This window comes from Papaver somniferum, chromosome 6 (assembly GCF_003573695.1).
Source record: "Papaver somniferum cultivar HN1 chromosome 6, ASM357369v1, whole genome shotgun sequence".
Classification (NCBI taxonomy): domain Eukaryota; kingdom Viridiplantae; phylum Streptophyta; class Magnoliopsida; order Ranunculales; family Papaveraceae; genus Papaver; species Papaver somniferum.
The window spans coordinates 9,615,864-9,621,106 of NC_039363.1; the positions used below are offsets into that span (position 1 = coordinate 9,615,864).

Consider the following 5,243-nt stretch of genomic DNA (forward strand, 5'->3'; position numbering starts at 1 on the left):
TTTTATTACCCAACGGAAGGGTACTTTAAATATAAACTGTTTGCAGAGAAGGAGGACAATTACGATATTGTCCCTGCACCTTGGGTTCGTACACTAGACATCGGAGTCAGTGGCCCGAGTCGACTACAACCGATTCATCCCCCGTCTGGAACGGGAGGTAAGATTCTAAACACTCGCGAATCCCTTGTCAGCGAGTTACTGGACTCCTTCGTATGCATATATGTAGAGGACTGAATACGGACATTTATTTTTCTAGTAAAGGGCAAGGCCTGGCCATACAAGATAAGGGTTTGTATTTCACCACCGTTCTCTTCTTGCTCGCTTTAGGAACATGTAACCTACGCGAACCTAAGCCTAAAATTTTGACTAGAACGTGACTGATAGGGTAACGAGCTTAACAGGAAAGTCATTCGAAAAATACTGGTTACTCTTTTAAGCATACTTCGAAGTTCTTGAAGGTTTCTGTAAGTTGAATGCCTGACTGCGCCGCCTTGTAATACCGGTGAGGCCTTGGGTATCAAAGCTCCACCGAGCTTCCCTCGCCTCTATTCAACTTACGTTAACTCGGATTGATTCCAGAGGGGTTTTCTTAAATTGTAACGAATTCCCGTTCGAAGGATTAGAAACTGGTCTAGAAACAATCTAAGTGGAGCCATCATGCTTTTTGTTTGCTAGAAATCAATAGGTTTGATTTGGTTGAGTCGGCCTTGATCTGTGTTTGCTTACCCTTCCAATTTAGAAAATACTATTGTATGCCTGAACGTAAAAGAGACGCACTAGGTAGATTTGTTAAAGGGAAACCTAGTAGTTCGAAGCGTCTCGATTACCTTAATCTAGAGAGTCCGACTTTTGAAGAGTCTGTTTTTGAACGTCCTTTGACTGAAGAGAGAATCCATGTTGCTCCGATAGCGCCAGAAATGGTAACTTTGAAAGCTTTGTTGAATCCAACTAGGACTACTCGTCCTTCGCGTGTTAAGTTAGCTGAAACGGAGGCACCCTATGAACTGAAACCTGAGACCTTACAGATGCTCCCAATCTTTTTAGGGAAAGAAAATAAAAACCCTTATTACCATGTTAGGGATTTTGAGGAAATTTGTAGTACTCTAAGAATTAGAGGCTTAGATGATGATGCTTTGAAACTTAGGATATTCCCATTTTCCATGAAAGATAAGGCCAAGTCGTGGCTATATAGTTTGGACTCCCAGTCAATTGAGACATATGAACAACTTACATCTGCCTTTTTCAATAAGTTTTTCCCTAGGAACAAAACATCGTCTATTAGGACGCAAATATGCACATTTTCACAACAAGAGGGAGAATCTTTATATAGGTATTTGGAAAGGTTCAATGATTTATTATCCCAGTGTCCTCATCATGGTTTAGAGAAGGTTAGGCTAGTTCGGATCCTTTATGAGGGTTTAGATTATTCCTCAACGACCATGGTTGAGTCTCTATGCACTGGTTGATTTGAAAACCAAACTGTTGATGCGGCGATGGAATTTTTTAATGAAATCGCCGAAAAAAACCAGCAATGGGAAAATAGTAGGGCACCCCAGAATACAATTCTTTTAAGTAGAGGAAATGTTAATAGGGTAGAAGGAGGCTATGAATCAGATGCCAAAATTGTTGTTATAGCAAAAAGGTTAGAAGCTTTAGAAGTGGGCCATATTAGTGGTAGAGTGGAGCCTTTTTGGGAAGGCCAGAATATTGAAGAGCAAGCCAATGTTCTTTATAATAACACTAGATTTGATAACCATCAAAAGATTGACCCATATTCAGAAACCTATAATCCTGGTTGGAGAAACTATCTGAACCTTTCGTGGTCTAAGGGCCAAAGTCAAGGTCAGTTTAGTAATTCTAATGCTCCCCCAGGTTTTGGGTATACTAAGAATCCTTCAGGACTAGCTCAGTTTCAGAATCAGTCAGATAAGAAAATTCTAAGTTTAGAGGAATCTCTCGCCTTGTTAACTCAGCAACTGCACAATTTCAGTTATCCGTAGAACAGAGTCTACAAGCTAGTAACAGGATATGACAAGAAAATAGTCAGGCTATTTCCGAGTTAAAAACCCAGGTTGGTCTGATAAGTGATTCTTTGAGAGAAAAAGGTAAGTTTTCTAGTCAAACACAACCCAACCTTAGAGGTGTTCATGAATTAGGTGCAAAACCATCGAATTAATTGAATGCTGTGAGAACCCTTAGGAGTGGTAGAGTTGTAGACAATAAGGTAACCATGCCCGATAGTGAACATACTGTAGTTCACCCCTCAGGATCTCACCTCTCAGGACCAGTAGCTGAAGAGACTGATAAAGTTTCTGATGATGTGAATTCGGTTCCTGAAAGGTCTGATTTTAGCCTAGAGCCCCATTTCCTCAGCTATTAGTACCAACAAAGAAGGAATCGAACTTTAATGACATAGTGGAGGTTTTTAAGCAAGTTACCATAAACCTTCCTTATTAGATGCAATTAGGCAAATTCCTGCTTATGCCAAGTTCCTTAAGGATATGTGTACGCGAAAGCGAAAACTTAGCGTCCATAAGAAAGCCTTTTTAGCTAGTCACGTAAGTTCAATCATTCAGAACACCACAACTCCAAAGTACAAAGACCCAGGTTCTCCTACCATTGCTTGCACAATAGGTAACTTCCGGGTAGAAAATTTACTTGACTTAGGAGCCAGTGTGAACTTACTGCCATGTATACTTACAGCTAGGACTTGGTGAAATGAAACCTACTCAGATGACACTGCAGTTAGCTGATAGGTCTGTTAAAATCCCTCGAGGTGTTATCGAGGATGTTCTTATTGAGGTCGACAAGTTTATTTATCCAGTGGATTTCGTGGTCCTAGATACCCAACCTGTCCCTGACCCAGAGAACCAGATACCTGTGATTTTAGGTCGCCCATTTTTAGCTACTTCTAATGCGATCAACTGTCGAAATGGTGTGATGAGTTTATTTTTGGTAATATGACTATGGAGATGAACATTTTTAATGTCAGTAAGCAACCTCATGAGCTAGATGACACATGTGTTGAAGAGGTGAACATGATAGAAGCCTTAGTTCAGGAGTCATTACCAAACATTTTGTCTGAAGACCCATTAGAAAGTTGTCTATCCCATTTTGTTTAGATTTTGACGACGATAGCACTATTGAACAGGTGAATGCTCTATTAGATTACCCACCCGTGTTAGACACTGATAGATGGAAAGCTAGGTTCGAACCATTACCAGTTTCTGAGACTACCCTAATTTCTTCTTTAGAAAAGCCTCAAAAGTTGGACCTTAAACCACTACCCGATACTCTAAAGTATGTGTTTTTATCCCTATCTGAGACTTTACTTGTGATTGTAGCTTCCGATTTGGATAGTGATCAGGAAAGTAGGCTAGTAAATGTACTTCAAGACAATTAGGAAGCTTTAGGGTGGACTATAGCAGACATTAAGGGTATAAGTCCTATTGTGTGTATGCATCAGATTCATTTAGAGGAAGACTCCAAACCTTCTAGGGAGATGCAACGTCGACTGAACCCTAACATGAAAGAGGTAGTTCGAAAAGAGGTGCATAAGTTGTTAGATGCGGGTATTATTTACCCAATTTCAGACAGTAAGTGGGTCAGCCCTGTTCAGGTTGTCCCCAAGAAATCAGATATCACTGTAGTCCAGAATGATGATAATGAATTAATCCAAACCCGAGTGACCACGGGATAGCGTGTGTGTATTGACTATAGGAAATTGAACAAGGTCACAATGAAGGATCACTTTCCCCTTCCTTTTATCGACCAAATGCTAGAGCGATTAGCTGGACATAGTCACTATTGCTTCTTAGATGGCTACTCCGGTTATAATTAGATCGTTATTGCCCCAGAAGACCAAGGGAAAACCACTTTTACTTGTCCCTTTGGTACCTTTGCGTATAGACGCATGCCTTTCGGGCTATGTAATGCCCCTGCAACTTTTCAGCGTTGTATGATGAGCATATTTTCTGATATGGTAGAACGGTTCTTAGAGGTCTTTATGGATGATTTTTCAGTGTTTGTTTCATCTTTTGATGAGTGCTTGCATCATTTGACATTAGTGTTGACTATGTGTAAGGAAAAGAATTTAGTGCTTAATTGGGAAAAATGCCATTTCATGGTTGAATCAGGAATTGTCTTAGGGCACATCGTTTCTTCAAAGGTTATAAAGGTAGACAAAGCCAAAATTGACCTTATTAAGACTCTACAGGTCCCAAAAACCGTAAAAGATATTAGGTCAATCTTAGGGCATGCAGGTTTTTACCGTCGATTCATTAAGGATTTTAGCTTGATTTCTAGACCTCTTTGCAAATTGCTTGCAAAAGATATTAAGTTTGTGTTTTATGATGCTTGCTTAAAGGATTTTGATAAGCTTAAAACTTTACTTACTACTGCCCCGATAGTCCAGGCACCTAACTGGTACCTACCCTTTGAAATTATGTGTGATGCTTCAGATTATGCTATAGGCATTGTGCTAGGTCGGCGAGAAAACAAATTACTCCATGTGATTTACTATGCTAGCAAAACTCTGAATGATGCCAAAATGAACAACACAACTACCGATAAGGAACTTTTAACCATCGTGTTTGCCTTGGATAAGTTTAGGTCCTACCTATTAGGTTCTAAGATCATAATCTATACAGATCATGCTGCTTTGAAATACCTTTTATCTAAGAAGGATACCAAACCTAGATGGATTATATGGATTCTATTGTTATAGGAATTTTCCCCAGACATTAGAGACAAAAAAGGTGCAGAAAATGTAGTAGCAGACCACTTGTCTAGGCTAGTTGTTAGTTCCCCTAATAATTCCCTTCCTATAAGGGACAGTTTTCCTGATGAACAATTGTTCTTTGTTTCCCAATCACCTTGGTATGAAAATATAGTGAATTATCTTTTACTGGTCGAATGCCTCAACATTAGGGTAAGCAAGATAGTTCTAGGTTTTTAGCCGAGGTTAAGCATTTCTTTTGGGACGATCCTTATCTGTTTAAGTATTGTCCGGACCAGATTATTAGGAGATGTGTATCTGAGAGTGACCAGTCTAGTATTATCTCCTTTTGTCATGAACATGCATGTGGGGGTCATTTTAGTGCTAAGAAGACTGCTGCTAAGATTTTGCAGTGTGGATTTTACTGGCCTTTGTTGTTTAAATATTCCCATAGTCATTGTGTTTCTTGTGAGCGTTGCCAGAAGTTAGGAACCATTTCCCGTATAAATATGATGCCTTTGAACCC

At 39.7% G+C, this 5,243-nt stretch overlaps 1 pseudogene; it reads right to left on the reverse strand.

Moving 5' to 3' along the window:
* Positions 1-1,281: 1,281 nt before the first annotated feature.
* Positions 1,282-1,381, reverse strand: LOC113292083 (annotated as a pseudogene).
* Between the last annotated feature and the right edge of the window lie 3,862 nt (positions 1,382-5,243).